The following is a 20586-nucleotide window of genomic DNA, read 5'->3' as shown; positions in this document are numbered from 1 at the left end:
CTTTAGTCAGCGAGACAAAGAAAAGATGAAATCGCTGTTAATCCGAGCTCAGCTTGGAGAAGGGAAGAGATGGGAATGAGATGAGAAAAGGTAAGCAGCAGATTCTAGAGGACAGTGTGCGCTGGAATGGAAACAGCATTTTTCACTTTTACCTGCAGTGACTCACTCTCACACAACCACGTCTATTTACTCTCGGTGTCAAATTGTGCTTCCAAACGACTTAACTCCAGTGCAACGATTTTCCTTTATGCAATAATTCCGTGTCATGTGTAAAGCGCACGAGTAAGTTTACGGATGCAGCTCTTAATTGGATTGAATGCTGATCCCGTGCCTGTGGCATCGCTGCATTACATCATCCTGGTGCACAATTGGCGGGTGTCTTTCAGTGCCGCGTCACCTTCGCAATCGCGTCATCGTGCATTTTTGTGTTTCGGAGGGCCGGGCTGGCAGACGGGATAATTGCAGAGTGGCTAAGAAAAGAATGAAAAAGAACGTTTGCCTGCATCCAAACTTCTTTTCTTCCCTCCTTTGTGTGTTGAGAAGGGTGGCGAACGCATTGTTTCACGGCCCTCATCCGATGGCTTACACGCCTGTAAATACCCTTTTCAATTATTTCAGCCATTTGAATTTGTCAGTACACAGACACACTTGGATCGTCATTCATTTTAAAATTCCTTGGTTACCTAGTAATCCATTAATGTTTAATATGGGGGATTTTGATTATTGTGTTCATTATCACACCAAAAACATATGGACATGCTGTCCTGTAATTTCTCTCTCGACAAATGCAGACTTTTGTGGTATGCTACCAAATGTATTCAGATTTTCCACCCAGTTATTGTTAGGTTGTACATACAGTAAATATGGGGTGACCTCCTGGTGCTGGAGGACAGGTTGTTGTGGCCCCAACACTGGTGGGGGCCCGAAATAAAGGTTAGACAGCCCCTTTTTGTGTTAAAATGCCTGAGTCTCTCTGGGTACGGAGTCAGGCCCTTTCTGATGTCCACGGTCCTATCGGGAGAGCGAGCCGCCGTGAGCTCTGGTGGGCCCGCCTTCGTCCCTTCGACCCATCCCCAGCTGTCACTCAAAACAACAACGGCAGCAGCAACAGCATGCCAAAATATTGCAGGCATGCCAAAGGGCCTCGGATGTTGCGACAGCATTTTGCCGGCCCCTGATTTTCTAAGACGACCACACTCGCACACCGCACCCCTCTAAAGAAGGGAACGTGGGCTACTGCCCCTGATGTGGCAAGCCACAATTACAGCCTTTAGAGGATGGCTGAGGCTGCCTGCATCAGGGGAGGAGAAAGGTTTTTTTGGGGGGGGGGGGGGGTTTACACAAAAAGGGGTCGGGTGAAATGTTGGTGGACGTGAGGGGCTTTCATGGAAGTTAGTCAGGAAAGGCTGATACCTAAAAAACGTTTGTGTTATTGGGAAACAGAAGCGCAAAAAACACGTTTTTCTCCCCCTTTCACACGCGGTGGAAATGTGGTGTTGGGTTACACGTCGTTAACGGTGTCGCGCATTCTGCCCGGTGCTTTCGGCCCTGTGCTCCGGAGTTCATTACCGTCATCACAATCCCCTTGACTCTTGTCGCGAGCCCTAACTAACACAAGCTAATGTGTCACCACTGCGTGGTTCGCAATCCTAACAGACTGCTGCTCTCTGGGCTCCTTCGGCGTGACTCACAGGAAGCCCGTGAAGGAAGTCCAAGTCCCCTTCTTCTTCTAAATAGATTCTTTTTTGCTGGATAAGTCATTTTCCAACGTTAATCTCCCTCCTGTTTTGTCGTCATGATGATTGATGGGGGTTCATTCTTTCCTTTCGTCTTTCGACACTCTGGAGCGTGACCTGACAACACTGATCTTCTGTGATCACCGCGAGGACAAAGGCTCCAAAGTCTCCAACAGCTAATCGCACACGAAAACATTTCCCTCCAATAAGATAGCGCCGGGCCGTAAAACATTTCTTATTTCCAGCATTTAAATACGTTTCAACAGCGTGGGCTATGAAGAATGTTCCTATCAACTTTTGATTATACAGCTGGGAAGATATGTGAATATTTAGTGAGCTTTGATACCTCGCAGCACGTACTGCAAAGAGAGTTGGAAGGGAAAGACGCAGCGCGGAAAGATATGCCGAAATTGCCCGAATCGCTTTTACGGTCCTCCAAGCGGCCAGGTGTGTTAAATTACACGCAGAGTGGATTAAAATGAAGACATGAATATGTATTTGTACCTGAAGCTCAAGTCACTGTAAGCACTTTCAGTCGAAGGTACTGGTGCCGTCATCGTGAGGCTGAAATGTACTTCATCTCGGCACTAAAGGCCACCTCTTTGTCAGGAGCTCATTGTATGAAACCGACCACGCGGTGGTTAGTTTTTTTTTTTTTTTTTTTTACCCTTTTCTTATTATACTATTAGGAAACCCATCTATTCCACTTGCAAATGAGCCACTCAAATTAGGACTTTCAGAGGGGGGGGGGGGGGGTCCTGTCATGGATTGTGATGAATGTGTTTGGCAACAATGGCAGCGTCCGGCGTGCGCCGACTCAAGAAGCAACTGACCGGAGCCGAGCTGTCAGGGTGCGCTGTAGCTCGGCGCACGTCCCACGCGGTTCCTCTTAAGCGTGGGCGTGGACTTTAATTGCGCGGAGGCTAATATCGGGCTAATGGAAAACAGCTGCCGGGGGGGGGGGGGGGCTGACTGACAGAATGCTCATGCACCGTTAGCTGCTGCTTAGTCTGAAACGTGAATGTGAGAAGCTTCTCGCTGAAGACCACATGGGGACCTCGTCTGGCCTCTTTGCAGCGTTCACGTGACACGCAGGGCTGAATATGAACCGGTTACAGGTGTTGAAGAGGAAATGCCTCCCAGTTAGCCCCACTCTTCTTCTTTTGCAATAAGAATAATTACATTTTGCTTTTATCATTGTTCCAACTGTCGAGCTATGATCAGATGAGACATTGAGCTACTAGCTATCAAACCAGAGCCAATGGGGAGACAGGAAGAAACGTGTGTATGCATTGGAGGAGGCCAAAATGTCTCACTTCAAGGACTGCGTGGCTGAATTTGAATTCATTCAAGTTAAACTTTCCAAATGTCTGCCTGTCTGTGTCTCGCCTCGCACTAAGCATTTCTCTAAGAAGAAAAGCAGTCTTTGGCTCCCCAAAGGTCCGGTGCTCAAAGGAAAAGCCTATCAAAGCTTTACTGGGGGGGGGGGGGGGGGGGATTAACACTCTTTTTTTTCCCAGAAGGCATTCTTCAATTAGGTTTGATGGCGGTGTTGGAGCGAGCTGCCCTGGCACCTCGCGCCTCAATCTCTCTCAGGGTAGAGCGTCCAATTTCATGTTGAGACGAAGGTGGGGGATTCTGGTTTGTGTTCGTTTCTGCTGGTGGATTTGATGTTTTGATGTTGGAGTGACAGGAGGCAAAAAAGTAAGACACCTCATTTTTTTTTTTTTTTATAGCTAGTTGTTAATCGCTGGGGAATTATGTAAGCCCCCCCCCCCCTGCTGGTTTTCCCCTTACGCTGTTTTGTGCTGTTGCCACGCTTGCCAGTCAGTGGGCTTTGTTCTGTGATGTAATCTACATTCATCTTTTTTCCTGTGGAGATAAGTAAGCCAAGTGTCCTTATCGGCTTGTTTTAGTATTCAGCAGAACTCCTTTAACTCCTTGAACATTCTCCTCCAAAAAAAAACTAAAAAAACTTGTGTGTATTCCGCAAAGGCAGCACACCTTGCCGTGCTTTGTGCTGGCAGGAGCCGTGGTGATGGCCTGCGCCATATGGTGCATCAAGGCAAACGTTCATGTGTGTGCGAGGGAAGCTGCTCAGCTGCCACCTAGAAGGGGGGGAAGTGGGGGGTGGGGTGGGGGGGGTTTGAGCGGGAAGCACCCCGCCCACATTCATCACAGGGAGTCCGATGTCTGCGTGTAATCAGATCTCTGCTGTTAGCCCCACCCAAACTTAATTAAAGGCCGGAGTCGTGGCGTTTCACTAGCTCTCCGTGCCACTTAACTAGCCTTTCACCACCTGCCCCCCCCCACGTAAAAGAATCTGCCGCTATAATGTTTATTTATGTGTTTATTGGCTTTCAGCCTATAAGGAAGCTCTAGCCCTCTCAGCCTCGGCACCACCCGGCAATTTCCGTTCCATAAACAGGCGTGAGGTGCTGATGAAGAGCGTGCTCGGGAGGGGGAGGGGGAGGGGGGGGGGGGGGGGTTTAACTAGATATTAACTTACCTACAGTTCATTTGTCACGAAGGAGTTTTGTACCGTACATATTGCTAACATGCGTCCAACTGACCGGCTTGACGCATTTCGTGGCTCCTCAAGAAAAAGCGCCGGAGGCCGCGGTTACACTTTACACTTCGGCGACGACAATAGGCGGCGCGTCGGAGCGGCACGACTCGCCGTGATCGGGTGACAAAAGCCACTCTGAGAAGTGCGACCAGCGCCCGCCTATTACTGCTGCCTCTGAGACGGTGTGGCGGGCGGCAGGCTGCCAGCCCTCTCCTCAAACGGCCCGAATTGCTCCCGTTGCGTTTTTCACTCAGAAAGCTGTCAGTCCGCGCGAGTGTTCTCTGAAATGTTTGTGAACGATTCCTCCTCCCCCCCCCCCCCCCCCCCCCCCGGGTTCCTTTTTAAATAGCTGAAAAGGACGCCAACTTCATTTTTCCCTATTCACAAAAACCGTGCCCCGTTTCGTGATGGACTGTCGGGTGCTAATGCCAGAGTGCCCAAAGCCAGCTGACAGTCTGGAGAGCAAAGTTCGGTCCCTACACGAGTTTTAATATCAGAGGAATGAATGCGGGGCTATTAATTAGCTGTCAAGAGACGGCCAATGGCGAGACACTTGGCGAGGCATATTACGGATAATGCCATAGATTCGGGTTAAAAAATAATTACGATAGTAATGTTCCGTCCAAGCCGGCGCCGCCATGGGAGCAGATGGCAGGTAATCAGCGCCTCGTGCACACTAGTAGAGGACAGCGAGGCGGAGGGAGCCAGTCGGGCCCTCGCGCTAAGAGGGAAACCGTCTTTCAGCAAATGTCTTTTAAGAGGCAGGAAAACTTCATAATGGGCTTTTTACGGAAATGAAACGTGCACTTTCCTGCGCGCATGAGTTAATGATTAACATTCTCTCATTTAGAGTTGTGATGATGATGATGGTGGAGGAGACGATGGTTTAAAACACCAACTCAAAATTTGCATCCTTCAAGAAACCGTATACAAAAATAAAAATACCCCAAATGTATAGTGAAAAGGTTGTAAAAACAGTTTCATTGCACATACAAGCGGGCTGGTGAACTCCATTGATGTCTTACTTTTCAAAGGTCTTCACAATTATTGATCTTTACAGTTGAGGGGAAAAAAACAAAAAAAGCTGCAATATGCCCGTAGTGACAGCGGATCACATGTCAGACCCACGCCGCACCTTTAACTAGCGTGGAGGGGAAAGAATTCTTCCAAACTTGAAAGGCGCTTTAAGACACAAAAGATGTCCATCACTATACGTCACGTTGGGACAAAGTAAAGATTTGGATTAACAGATGGGCGATTTAAATTGCGACTTAGAACCAGCCTGCATAATTCCACAATATGTACTCAGTCACTGGAAGTAAACAGTTTGCAATGTGGTTTTATTTTTGCATTGTTGTCTATCATCAACAAATATCCCTCAAATAACAGTACATTAACACTATTCTGTATGTCTGGAATTGTGTCCAGTTCTGCAACACCTAAAATCAATCAAAACAAGCGCATCTTGAGATTTTTTACTACTTTTTCCGTCTTGATTCCATAAAGATTCTGAAAAAGGGAATTTCTTCTGGAGTGACAGTCGGTCACAACCCGTCGCCCTCAGCTGAAGGTTGCAGCTCGCTTTTCACACAACAACAACAGCAGAACAGCTGTTCTCAGGTGTGGACACAATGGTTTTTTCACATGCACTGTATCAGACACCATGACATATGTCACATATCCTCAAAACGATGCAAATTATTATCGGTCTCTTTTTATTTGTCAACACAAAGCCCCTGAAAATTTCAACACTACAACGGGTCCTCAATCAAAATTATAACTTTGACCAAGTTTCAAGATTATTCCAGCAGCCATCGCCGTCATCTTTGCACATACAGCCTCTGGTCTTTTTCCATGTGTTCAAACCCCCCCCGGAGCACCGTTTGTGTTGAGGTGCTAACTCAGGCCACATGTTCGTTTTGTGGACCACTGTGGAGCTGTGGGGAATAGATTGTTTTTAAAGCCCTCCTTCCGTCACATGTGGTTAGGATGAGGAACGGTCAAGGCCAGTCCGACCCGTTCGAACCCGTTCTTCTCGACGTGAGAGCAAAGAACGGCTACAAAAAGAGATCATTCCCACCCGGGAAATGCAGAAACTCAGTGCACAACTTATTGACAAAATACCACCTCGAGCAGCTCCGTATGCACCATTTACCTAAATGTTTTTAAAAGCGAGTCCTTGGGGCAAAAGGCTTTTCTTTTTTTTTCTTTCTTTTTTTTAAAGGCTGGCTCGAGTCAAAGTGAGTGCTTTTAGAGAAGTAGTCTCGGAGACCTTTTAGTGCGAAGGTTATTTTCAGAAACCCAGCAGCTGGGCTTGCAGCGTTGCCAACAAAACCACCGTCTATACCTCACGACGGAACACTTCCAATGACCCCCCCCCGCTCAAACAAACGACATACTTTTGAACTGGCGATCCTCTGCTTTCAATCATGTGGGGGGGGGGGGCCGCATGAAAGAACTCCCCAATATTTGGACTGCACTCTGTTCTACAAACACTTTTTTTTTTCTTTTTTCGTTTAAACTTCCTGCGGTTTCTACTCAGTGGTCATCTGCAGCACTTGTCAGTGAGATTGCATTCATGCTATCAAACTTGAAAAGGGCTATAAGATCTCTCCTCTTGCGTACTAATGAAGACAAGCAGATGATTAGAGTCTTTCCTTTCCGCCGCTTGGCTCCGAGAACAAAGCGAAAAAGGAACCGTAGCTGGCTCCATAGTGTGAGGTAGCTCCAAAGCTGGAGGGAATGGGGGGTGAGGGGGGGTACATGATAAACACTGAAAAGGACTCCAGAGCCCAGAGGAAGGCTCAAACGGAATGAGCTGACAATGATAATTTTCCCGGGTCCAAATTGAGATTGTTATTCTTTCGGTAATGATTTTCACTCGGATGGGGGGGGGGAAAACTATTAATCAAACTAATGAGAGAAACTGTTCGATCTCAGACCCGCTGCTGGGCTATCCTGTGCTTCGGGCCCAGGTGGATGCTTTGCCGTCTCGAGCTTCTGAATGCATTCATGCACTTAAGTCGCTCAACTTGTTTGTAAACATCCAGCACTATATATATATATTATATCTAGTGCAGGCGTTGCTTTGGCCTGCGCTCGTGTCTCCATTTCCAAAATGAAAGGCCCCCCAAAGTCCTTAACTAACAGGAATCCAAATGGTGCTGCAGACTACATCAGTATGTACTCACAGGGCTGGTGATGAAATCTTCTTTTTTGGAGGTCTGTCATTTCTATCTATTCATAACCACCCGACAGCATCTCAAGATCATTACATTTCAAAATGACGTAAATCTAAAAAAAAAAAACAGTTCAAAGGCTAACTAATCATGTGCACCTTTTCTGTCTCATCATTATTATTATTATTATTATTTATTCTGTCAGAGGACATTCTGTTCCACAGCTCCAGCTCACTGCTGGGGGTTTGTTGTTTCTGGGTTACCTGGCAACCAGTCTGTTCCCTTTTTAAGTACGATGTTATTCTCACAGGCTGGCCTCACTTCTCCATCCTCATCAACCCTTATCCCCCCCCCCGCCCCCCGCTCCTCCTCCTCCGTACAGAGGGTAGCCTAGAAACATGTGTTGCGGTGTAAGGTTACACTTTTTTGACCTCCGCACAACTCGCAGATGACCCCCGAGGCTCTGGCTCGCAGTCTGCCACACGTCTCCGACCCCTGGCCGTCCATCTTCCCGCGCCGGGGTCCGGTTTAACGTCATCGACTCCGTCGGCGCGTTCCCCCCCGCCCCACCCCCCGAGTCTCGCCCGCTTTTGTCTAGACAGCTGTGCGCTGCGGGCGTCTTTGTGCGCTCATCCCATGCAGCCGTCGGATGAGAGAGACCCCATATGCTACCAGCTGCTAGACACATTTGCTCTTACCGCTGGTAACTTAAGGAGGGGGGGGGGGGCCTGGCTATCTGATCTCTGCCATAACTGAATTAAAGAGCCATCTGAGCAATTGGCGTATAGGTTTTTCTAATGTTCGAAAATGCTTCCTGTCATTTGGAAGTACATACAGCATATACAGTATATTGTTAACATTGAGCGGGTGAGATTACGGAAAATTAGCTTTACATAGATTTTTATCTGCGGTCCAGCGTTGTAGCTCCTCCCCAAAATGGAGATTCAGATTTGAGTCGTATTCAGTACATTGTCCGCCTGGGTAACCATGTATGGCGCTGATGCTTGTTTTTAACAAAGAAGGCCAGCTGCATCACCTAGACTCCCTTTTCTTTCCCCGTGGCTTCTTTATGGTGGAAGACATGCCTTTTAATTTATGTCCCTGCATGGGTCCCTTAAGGAGCATAAGAAACTGAGACTCATTGGAAGGATTGGGTGCTCAATTCCTCCTGTGAATGGATTTACAACCCTGCACGCTCACGGCCGCAGGGAAGAGCACATTATTCTGGTGCAGGTCAAGGACGGGTCCAAACCAAACTACTAGGACAAGACAAGAGCCAATCATATTTTTAAATTTAATATGTTTTTGTTTTCTGTGTGCAGCGCTGTACTGGCGCCTTTAATTAAGTTACGTTTTTTTTTTCGCAAATTCAGCATCCGTCCACCGCAACTTTCTCCTTGTGACGCTCAATGTTAACAAAAGCCTTTTGCTGGCTTTGCTCCGGGCAGACTGTTGCTCACACAAGTTTCACCACCAGATTGACTCACTGCTTTGTTTAGCCTGGTTTCACTCGTTTTCTCCCTGCGAAGTCTGCGCAATTACCTAATGATAAACTAATGGAATAGAAATGGTAAACAAACTGGAAATGAGACACAAGTTGAAGTGCATAGGATTAGAGATCGAAAGAGTCGCCCTGGAAAGATTGAACCAATATCTATTAATGTTCATGACTCAGATGGACTTGGTGATCCAGGAATAAAAACAAAGGCATTCACAATGGATGAAAATATACTCCCAGCCTGGGGCACACCCACCACCCATCCCCTGCTAGGCATGCCATTTAGGTGATTCAAACACAGCTAATATTGACATTATGATTATGATCCCACCAGGAAGAAGAATCCTCCGTTAATATCCCGGCAGTCATCTTCTCATTTTCAAGTAAACAGGAAGCACATTTTAAAAAGAAAAGGATTTAAACCTCGTCTTGGTTTGTGTCTGGAATATCACAAGCGGACATTAACACTAGAGCCATTGCCAGCCAGCTGTATAGATTTGCACTTTTATTTGCATGTGTGCTGTAGGGTGTTGGCACATAGACTGGGATTAGTAGCTCCAGAAATACCAAATGGCAGACCAACATCTGTTTAGTATTGAACTATTTTTGGAGAGGTTTTCCTGCCTCTTTAACAGGGGGCGGGGGAGGGGGGGGGCTTTAAAGTTCATCCATTACATTCAAAGGAAAATTCCACATCAATGCATTTTGATTGATTTGGGAGCCATTGACGAGTGACCTAATACTCCAGCCCCCCGGTGTTGATGCTTTGTAACGCTTCCATCAATGTACAAAAGCTTCCCAAATTGTCAGAACCAACTGAAGAGGTGTCTATTTGCCCACTACCCCCTCCCCCCCCCCCCCCCCCCCCCCCTTGTTGTTGTGAGGAGCGTGATTATGCACATTGCAATGATTTCCATGTATATCGAAAGAGCAGCGCCAGCAGGAATGCAAAAATCCACCAAGGCCGCCTGGTTTTAAAAAATGCTCCGGCTCTGCCCCTGCGTTGTGGCCCTTCGACAGCTCGCTTATATAGAAACCAGCTGTGACCACTCTCGCTACCAGCTCGCCTTGATGAAAAGATTACGGACCCCCGTCTTTGATGTGCACTCCTATACTCCTCGTTTCAAGCAGAAACAGAGGGTTTAGGCTATAGTTTGAGAAGATATTTTACACGTCGCTCCCCCCCTTGGGGGGTCTTGAGAGATGTCATTCGCTCACCAGACCCCTGCGGTTGTCGTGGTTTTCATATCGAGCCTGACAGGACGGCTGGGGTTCGAAACGCCCGAGAGATTTTTCGTTGTGTGAGGAGTTCAACAGATGACACAATGGAAATGAAGATGTCTGCTGCGGCCGACCTGCAGACTCTGCTGGGAGCTGGGGGTGAGTGTGGAGGGTAGGGGGGCGGGGGCGGGGGGGGGGGGGGGGTCATCTTCATATAGCAACGATACAGCGATGCACGCACACCAATCTCCATGTGCTTAGCGGCATTGCAGCAGGTCAGCGGTGCACAGACGGCGTTCATCCAGGTCCATTATTCAAACCCACAGCAATGCAACCACACAGTCTTTCTTTGTGAGAAGATTATTTTGAGGTATTACCACATGGGTCTTCTACTTGTATTACTCCATATTGTAATGAATGTACCAAACAAACTGATCTGGGGAGCCAGCTATATTGCTAAAGAGACGTCATACTGGGCGAAAAATGCAAACCAGCAGATGATGAAACGGGTTGTAAAGAAACTAGCGAAATATCTACAAAACGGTTGTTTTTTAAATTGATTTTTACATTAAAAAGTGTGTTTATATGTACGTTTAACAGTAAAATCAGTTTTCAAAAACAAAGTAGTGATTGTTTGCCATTTGTTTTCCTAACCAGAAATAAATCTAACACAATAAATTCTACTTTTATAAGACAACAAATAATATATTCTCGGTTTATTAATTTTAGCTTTCAAACCACAAATACATCTTTATAACAAGCAAGTCCTTCCAGCGTGACTCCCATGACCTCTCTCTGATTGGTTTGGAGCCACAGACGTTTTGACAAACTATTCATCGGGCAGAGAGTATCTCAAGCCTTCTATTTGGCCACATTCAGACCAAACAGATAACTTATTGAGTTGGGCAAAGAAAAGAGAAGGAATCCTACAAATAATGGATGGAAAAAGCCCCAATGGAAGGGTTTGGTTCTCGCTCCTATGGAAGCACTAGGCGGATTATTGGTTACTTCCCAACCTCCGTCTAGACAGAGTTAACAATCCTGGAGTGTCATCTGGAATCAACATGTTTACCACACAGGATCTAAAGGGGATTTAAATACATTTTATATTTTGTCCACTTTATTGGGGGGGAGGCTTTTCACAGTGACTCATTCCTGATGAACTGGATCACCAGTTTCCATCTGGAAATCTTTTAGAAAACTAATAATTTTAGCCTTCCGACACAAGGGAGTCATGCCTATTAAATTATTCATGTTGGAAATCTGCGCCTTTTTATTCCGTGTGTTATCCTAAACTGTTCAGTTGAAAAATAGTTTTTAGGACAAAGTCCCAGCAATGTAACCATAATCTCAATGTCAACTTCAGAGCAGAGTATTCTCTTAGAAAGGACTCAGTGAGCCACGCTTCCCTCTCTCTTGAAAGCGCTGCGGAACAAAAACAAATCAAGACACCCGAGAAGCGAACAAAGTTCCCAAGGCCGATCGCGCTTGTCACACTTTAACCTCGTTGTCCTTACAAATTCTCCCTGACAAAGCGGTGTCAAACAGCATGTAAAAGCTTCCCATGCTCCGGAACCGTTCTCGTTCACATCCGTCTAGTTGGCATTGCATTAAGATGTAAAAAGCTCCCTATGGGTCTGGAGGATGAGAGGTCGTTTGGAGGTCAGCGTGGAAACCTGCAGAGCTGAAGGGCGCCGACCATCTCTGGGAAAAGTGGTACAATGGAGGCCTTGGTCATTTCAGAAGGCACGACAATGGAGCAAATTGTCTTTTCACCTTTGACCTGTGGTACATTTAGCAGCAACCATTTCAACCCCACAGACGAATCGCGTCGATAATGCCTTCTTTCACACAGCGGCCGTGGAGGCCTGATTCATATGCTTGTTTAAGTTGGTGCTTGATTTTTGTTTTTTATCTGTGAAATCCAGCCCCTGGAATCTGAGGAAAACGCTCCTGAAATGACAAACATTCTGTTTCATAGATTCAACGCCTGTGTGAGACCTTGTTGGAAATGATAATCATTTCAGATTTGATTGAAATATCGTGTTCTTTCTTAGCGAGGTTTAAAAAATTAAAGCCTTTTTAAATTCTTGTTTTCACCCTGGCATGCCTTTGAAACATCAACAAGTTGTTTCCAACCTTCAGGAACCCCCCCCCCCCTACAGGATCCCAAATACAATCGGACCATAATAACCCAATCCACGAAAGCTAAACAGAAAAAAATCTGACATTTTGTGCTTCAGGTCAAACACTGGTTGGCTTTATCTCTCTGTCTGTTTCCAATTACACATTCATGCTTGGCCAGGCTGGAAAAAAAAAAATGTTAATCTCTAATCCCTGACTAACATTGTTCAACAATGTATTTGAAGAACACCGTGCTCAACATCCGGCCACTACCCAACAACGCCGCCCCATTGATTGTTACCGGAACCCAGTGACACAATACGTGGCATTGTGTCACATCAGTGAACATGGACAGTCCACACGGACACATGGTTGGCCAGCCTGTCCATTTTGGAGTGGTCACCTGCCCCCACTAAAACAAATCGTTTGTGTGGCTGGCTGAACGTGTGTTCGCCGGGGGCGTCTATCATCTTCCTTCTCGCTTTCCGGGTTTCAATTGTTGAGTGCAGGCTTTTTGGGCCACTGTAACTTGTAACAAAAAAAAAAAAAACCACGGGGCCAGTGTTAGAAGCCCATGAGCAGTCAGGTGGTCAGGAGAGGGACGCAGGAGACGGAATTCTTAAATCCGGGGCTATCCAGAGCCGCGGCGGGCCTGTCACACAGCTGGAAAGGCTTATTATTTCTGACGGCTCAAGCTGAAGTTGATTCATTTGTGTTGGTCTGTACTTCCCTTCTGTGAGGGATTGCGCCGCCCGAATGGCTCCGCGGGGTAAATGAAGAGGTACAAACGCAGCGGAGACGCTGAAATTCTTACCCTTCGTAGTGTGGAGCACGGAGCGCAACGCGGGATGTGAACATGCATCGATTCAGAGACCTTTTAAGCGCGGACAAAAATCAAGGCTTTTTTTGGCAGTGGTCCCAAATCAACAGGGCATGTTGAAAACTCAGAATAATGGCCAACATTAACCATCGAGAAGACCCAACCGCTACATCAGTGCACGGTTCTGCCAGTTCTGCGACGAAAAAATACTTTTTCTGCAAAGAAAAGCCATTGTTTCTTTCCAGCGTGCCTCAGATTCATCTCTTCTGGGGGTGAACTGTGCTTGCCAGTGCTGCTGAGAGTTTCATTTTTTTTCGCCACTTAGTACAAATTCATCATTGCTTTCATCCTTTACAGCGTTGTGAACCTAAGTGGCTTTCTATTGGTTGTGAAATTTATCTTGCTTTAGCAGGTGGCGAAGGGAATCCACATAAGAACGGCAGAGCCAAATACCACATTTTTCACATCTTGTTGCTTTTCGTTCCTCCTTTTGTGTTACACCCGAGAGGTAAATAAACCCTTACGGTTGATTACTGCCTGTTTCGGCCGTGTCTTACCCGTCGTCTATCAGGCGTCTGGTGAAAATGGAGAAAAAAATGTTCTGCTATTGAAATAAGTTTTGCGCACGCCATCATTTGGATTAAGTGATCCCCTGGCCCAGTGCGGCTCCCGTTAACTGTCAACAATTAAAATGGAAAACGTCACTGCTGATCAGGCGTCAGGTGACCTATTCCAACCAGGAGCGTGTGTGTTGAGGCAAAGCGACAACCAGTCAAGATCTGGCCAAATTGGTATGGCGCTTCAGCAGATGAAGCATGTCCTGCTTTTGTCATCTCAAGTCAAGAATAAATCAACTGAGGGAAAAGCTTTTCATGTTGATTTTTGAGTTGATGCAAAAGTCATTTGTTTCCCCCCCAAAAAAGGTATTTGTTACTTTAATCTAGGGGATTTAGTCCTTTTTTTTCTTGCATCTTGAAGTGGCTTAGGGTAGCTCTGTGTAGTTTTGCACTTGGCAAAATAAAATGAAAGAAGCGAGCCTTTCTTACGTTCCTCCTCAGTAGGCAAAGTAAGCGTCTATGAAATTGGATCGGGCAACCGAGCCGACGCCAAAGTTTCTGCCATTTTCCACTTGTACCGATAATTGATAAACTAAATTGACATGTTGGAGGTTCCCAGACACGAGCCTGTGTTTCAGCGAGCCGTTCCACTCAAATGATTTGATTTCGGTCCAAAGGTTTACGCACAAATGAATGTGTGACGGAGCCTTAATTAAGCCAGTTTAGGTCGAATTGGAAAAGCACTGCTCTAATGGCCGTATATTACTCGGAAACCGATGTTTTCGGTTCCCTCCTGAAACAAAGCACAGACACCTCCCAAAACATTACTGGCCGCGGCGGCTGAGAACAGCGGGACCGTTGCGTCTTCACAATAACGCACAAAACAAATCTGTGTTTTTAGTCGTCACTCCCCCCCCGAGGACACCGAGTACTTACCACGAGTGTCTACACACACGCCAGATGTTAATTTGTGCAAATATCAGCAGCTCCGCGGCATTCCAATCGGTAAGACCGCTGCAGGTCTCGGCGAGGCAGCAGCCTCACGGCAGCTGAGGATGGGCCAGCTGTGCTTGTAGAGATGGTGCTTTTCAAGGAGAGGTCCTGGCACCAGTCGCCAACGCCTCCACTCGGCCAACTACGAGATTCCTATCAACACGTTTGGCCTGGCATCTGCCTGAGGGTTAGGGTTAGGTGTTAACATGCTGGGCCAAACAACCGTTTTATCGCTAGCCGTCGACACACGCCGACGTATTTCTGCGATGCAGTCGGGTCCGTCTTCTCGGACGGGGTGGTTCTGGACGGGTGAGTCATGATGTCGGGATTCATCGTGCCCACTCTGTGGAATTGATGCTTTTTTGTCCACGGTTCACTTCTCCCCGGTTAATGGGTGATTAAGTTGGCACGGGGGGGAGGCCGCATGACTGATGGGGGGCCGCATGCCCGAATCGCCAACCACAGTTGGGTTTGGCTCCTTCCGTCTCACAGAGCGGCTCCCGCGTAAGTGGTGCTATGGGCTCGAAAAAGTGACTTAGAAAGTGGAAAGTAAATGAAAAAAACATACGCAGTGCATGAATTTCTTATTGATTTATCCAATATAGACTCGTGATTGATGATGCAAATCATCAATTGTAAGAATCAATACAATATGAAGTATTGTTACGTGTATTGACAATTAGATTCAAATGACTGGTGCACTATAACGCTGTCCCCCGTTGTATCTACCATTTCTTTATTGGGTGTTATAATAAATACTGATAAATAAAGGTCAGAACTTCAATTATATCCACTGAAGAACAACAACTTCCATCTAGTGGCACCGTGACTTTGTGTGTGAGACTTCCTGGCCCCTGCATTTATACACGGTACTCATGTGAAATTGTTACGATCACGTAATCAGAGAATATCTAATAAAAAGCACACTTGATGCACTCCCACTGTGCTCACAACCCTCCCGTTTATGTGGGCAATGCACGCACTTGTTTTACCACTCGCCGTGATTTTCTCTTCCAAATAAGCTTGACATTCTTTTCACAACCTGTTGTCTGACGGTTCGTTTCTTGCACCGTCTGTTTTCTATTAAGCGAGTTCCCCCCATCCAATCATACCCTTAGCTGTAGGCATTATCAACAAGACAAAAAAAAAAAAAACCAAACGGCTTCTGTGTAAAGGAGGTAATTCTACCCTTAAAGCCTCATGTTATGTTGTTTCTACTCGAGCGGTTGCTTTTCCTACATTGTACACGCAGACGGCCCTAAAAACCCATTCCGCACTCAGCCAGTATGTGCAGGGGTTATAGCTTAAGTATTAAAATCTGAACATCAGGGACAACTTTGATGTTAAAAGGCCGATATTGAACCGTTCAACCCTGCTACCTTGCACCGCATTCCTAATCTAATTCCAAAAAATCCACAGGGGAGTGTTTCACTCCAGAACCGACCACACAGAGCCGACTCAGCCAGCAAGACGGCTAAACAATGCGTGCCTGTGTGTGTGTGTGTGTGTGTGTGTGTGTGTGTGTGTGTGTGTGTGTGTGTGTGTGTGTGTGTGTGTGTGTGTGTGTGTGTGTGTGTGTGTGTGTGTGCCAACCGCCACTGAACACTTTATACGCACCGCAATCCCCGTAACCCCTCTGACATTCACTGGAGATATTAGGCAAAATCAATAGCCGACTTCAAAGCAACCATCACTCAGCATAATATTTGCAACACCCGGGTACATTCAGAGGATATTAAATGGTTTCAGTTCTCGCATTCCACGGAGCAAAAACAACAGATGAGGCAGATAACCTCAGATCCGACCTGTATAAAAGACAACTATGCCTTGCATGGGAGCTTGCTGGAACGCCAGCGCAGACTCTTTCTTCTTTTGAAACTAAAATGCCAGATGTGTTTATTCCTATTGCCTTCTTATCTGAACAAGTTGTTTTCCAGCTTTTGTGCAGAGGAAAGTCCGCATTTCCAATGTGTTAAAGGTTAGATATTAGTTTTTCCCGAACCCCCCCTTTTTTTTTTTTTTTTTGCCAATGACCCCGTGTCCTTTCATTGAACTCTAACCCGAGGACAAAGTGAGCCCTCACGATGTTTTGACCCGTGCCTTGCGCTTTGTTATTCATGCTACTTCACATTGTGAAGTGGAACACATATTACAGCCCACGTCAGCTTCCAGATGAATAAGTAAGGCTTTTCATTGTAGCTGCACACTTGAGGCAAATTGGTCTGATTAGTTATATGCACTTAAAAACACGCCATGAACTGCTTTGCTTTGAATACAGTATGATTTCAGAAATGTGCTTTGTGTGAGGTGGTTTACATTCTTAATAACAGAGATGACTGAACTGCTGACGACACTTTACATCTGGTTGTAAGACGAGGGACGAGGCAGAACTATTGGCTGTAAGCCAGTAAATAGCTAATGTCAATTAAAGGGTAATCTGCATCACGAGAAAAAAGTAACACTTAAAAACAATCTTCGGAAATAGTGGTCAAATGGAGTCACTATGAGCAGTTTCTCTATGGTTTCTTTATCATTATTTCCACTCAATGGTGCAATCATTGATTTTTCCATTTTAAATATCCCTATCTGTTGTTTTAAGTGCAGCGTTTTCCCGTAAGACCTTGAGAGATTGCAGGTTCAAGGCACAAAAAGCATTGTAGAGATGTCCCGGGGTAACATCTGATCTGTGGATTGATACAACTCATTAAATGTAAATAATGCCTCCCCTCGGTGCTCAGCATTAAACTCACTGAGCCACCCGTCCAAACCTCCTTCCACTTGTGGATGACTGCGTGTCCTTTCCCAGAGAAGGATGTCACTTTCTGAGTGTCATCTCTCTTTTCTTTTCACTTTCTTTTTGTGCATTTGATGCCCCTCCTTTTCGGTAACGCAGACCCCTTCTGATTTACGATGACTCTTAAAAAGCACAACTGTCAGATAGAAGCAGGCCTGACGGATGCTAATTGCTCGGGAAAGATTTATTAGCGAGCCGCTGCTTTACAAATGTTTTGTTGCTGAATATATTTCAGGACTTTCAAAATAATGTGGCTCTGGTAATGAAAGAAATGATCTGAGTGAGGTCATTTCTTTCACCAAAAAACATTGGATGGGTGATGGTTGGCAGCATTTTCCTATGTTTTAGAATTGGCCCTTCCTCACAGCTACTTCATTACACGATGAGGACGTTTACCTTGTGGCAGTAAGCACAATGATGAGTTGATTTTTAAAGCAGAACAAACCAAAGTTATCCTAAAGGTAGAAAATGAGCTAAATGGGCCGAACCTCAGGAGATGCCGAGGACGTTCTCTTCACACACTCCCCTTTGTGGTGGACGTGCCCGTACAGTGAAGGAACTTCTGGTCCTCCCCTGTCTGTGCGTGGGGTTTTGGGGGATTTTTCGTTTTTCGGCTTTGCCTAATGGTGATAAATGATCGGGGGGCCAGCGTGGCTCCCACAGGCGAAAAAAGGAACTCCGTAGCCAGTAAACGCGACAGGGCAGCGCCGCAGTTCATTAAACCAAAAGTCGTGGTCTCAGACCCTCTTTGTTGTGTCTGTTTTTGGGGCGTGTTTAGAGAAGCATTTGCCGGTTTTTCGTTCTACTTGAGGTGAGGGGTTCTGGTGCTAATGGTCCGAGACAGACTCCTTAGACCATGAAAGTCATCAAACTTAATTAAATCCTGCATGTGCTAGTCTTTCTACTGGCTCCTCTTGTCCTTCCTGTTGAATTGGTTCTCCTCTACAATAAACCCTTCTTCTGTAGACATCATGGTGCATTTGTTGTTCTCTAAATCTACACATCTACTCACTCTGCAGTACCGCTGTCGATACTTGAGAAAGTTAGAATGAACCGACCTGTACCAGGTCGACCCATTGACCATCGATTCAGTGGCTTTCACGCCCCTGCAAGTCAAGTGTGCACACTCGAGAAAAACTGAACATTTCATCTGTGGTTCTGCCTAGAACTGCCCTGAGGAAAAGCTCTACATCACACTGCATGAGGTTGAGAGATGATGGAATGTGGCGTTTTCTTCTTTGGGCTGATGCTCTGTTATTTGTTCCTTGCAATCCAACATGTCGGAGCCGTTCATATTAGAATAGGTGTCATGTGTCAGGTGTACAGTCGAAACACCCCTTTTTTTTGACAAGAAATTAGAAATTAACTTCTGCACTTACGTACACTTTAAAAGTAATATTTTGAACTTTGGCTCAGACTTTGTCTGCAAAAAACATTCATTATTCAGCAACCACCGTACAGCATCAAAGTAAAGCGTTGGCCCCAATCAATCATTCACCTGCACCACATTCATTCAGTCTCCACTTACTTAAAAGTCCAAAAGGCAACAATTCTGACTCTGATTAGAACCTTGTTTTGCTGCCTAATCTTTGGGCAAAGATTGCAATTTCACTAATGTATTTTTTTCTCTTTTTTTTCTCCTCCCTTCTATGTTGCGACCTTGACTGGCCTTCCACTCATTGACGTATGAAGGTAAGGGAACTCACTATCGTTTAGCCCTCCAGATGCTTTTATTTGCCAGTTGTGGGTCCTGAGAGTGAGCGAGGTGAACTGAGACGCTCAGAGAGACAAATACCAGAGCCCCGTGTGACCCACACGGCTCCAAAACCGCCCTTGAAACCACACAAACTCTGTTCCACGCCGACGAGTTCGACGGATGTTAGCATATCGTCTGAAGAAAATTATTTTTTTCTTCCCCCCCCCCCCCCCGTTCCCAAATCTGCCTCCATACACCTCCTCACGAGTTCAGAGAAGAAGCATTTATCGGTCTTTCTTCAACACTCCACCCTGAGCGTTTCTCATCCCGCCGGCTCTGTGGGAATTCCTGTTCAAAGAAGTCCTAGTTTAGCTTCTGCTGCAACATTTTGAAGCAGAGACTAGAAACTTTCCCCCCCCCGCCCCCCCCACCGTCTATTTGTCTCATCCTCTTGAGAAAATTCCACAGAGCGACTGTGGAAACGGAGAGCGGGTACGTTTTGATGCGTACTTTTTGATTAGCAGCGTCTGCGTTGGATTCCGTTTCTCCCTCCAAAACTAAAAGGTGGGGAGTTTTCAGATGCTGATTACTCGGCGGTGACGGTAACGCGTGCTTACCGGCGACCCCCCTGTCATTAGCTGCAGCCTGTCCCTCAGAGGCGCAGATCAGAGGTGTCCTACAGATCTGTAGATCTGCTTGATGTTACCTTCACACGCATTTCTCTCTCAGAGCCGCTCGTAACTCTCTTTCAACCGGAATGACACCATTTTTTTTCGTGGGGAAATTCTACTACAGAAGTGTAACGAGACGCATGCCGCACACTTACGGCCCGAATCAGGCTCCGTGACTTACTGCCTCCTGAGAACACCGCCTCTCTGGCTCAAACCCCCCCCCCCCCCCCATCTGTCACAACTTGCATGACTTTTCATGGTGCACATTCTCTAGAATCTAAACCGGGAACCCTTGAGGCAAGAAGCGTCACTAAATCTGTGAAGATTGGCAATGGAAATTGACAGCACTAAGGCTCAGAATGTGTATCAATAGAATAATTTTATCCCTAGAACATTGACATTTTCCTTAGCGCATATATATATATATATATAGACACGTGTACGGCGTGTTGAAAACCTGCGGCCTGGCATGGGAAAACACCTCATGAATAGCACCAATGTGGTTTCAGGGCTGTTTCTGCTGGAGGCGAGTCTCTATGCATGGATCCGTCTCTATTGGCCCGCTCACCAACACGATGCTCTGCCTCTAATGAGAGCAGGTCACGGTGTGGACAGGACGGTAACAAGTGTCATTAGTCTTTCTCAAATTAAGATTTATTTTACAGATTTGTATAGATTTAATGTCATTCCCCAAATGTTGAGTCTTTTGAACGCCAACTCAACATGGA

At 46.2% G+C, this 20586-nt stretch overlaps 1 protein-coding gene across 7 annotated transcripts in view; it reads left to right on the top strand.

The window, feature by feature from the left end:
• The window catches only part of ncam1a (neural cell adhesion molecule 1a), a 165614-nt gene that overhangs the window by 37312 nt on the left and 107716 nt on the right, over positions 1-20586 (top strand). The gene's annotated exons all lie outside the window — the stretch shown is intronic.

The sequence above is a fragment of the Pungitius pungitius genome, chromosome 16 (assembly GCF_949316345.1).
Source record: "Pungitius pungitius chromosome 16, fPunPun2.1, whole genome shotgun sequence".
NCBI lineage: Eukaryota > Metazoa > Chordata > Actinopteri > Perciformes > Gasterosteidae > Pungitius > Pungitius pungitius.
Note: the sequence above shows the minus strand (reverse complement) of the source record. Positions and strands in the feature narration are given on the sequence as shown.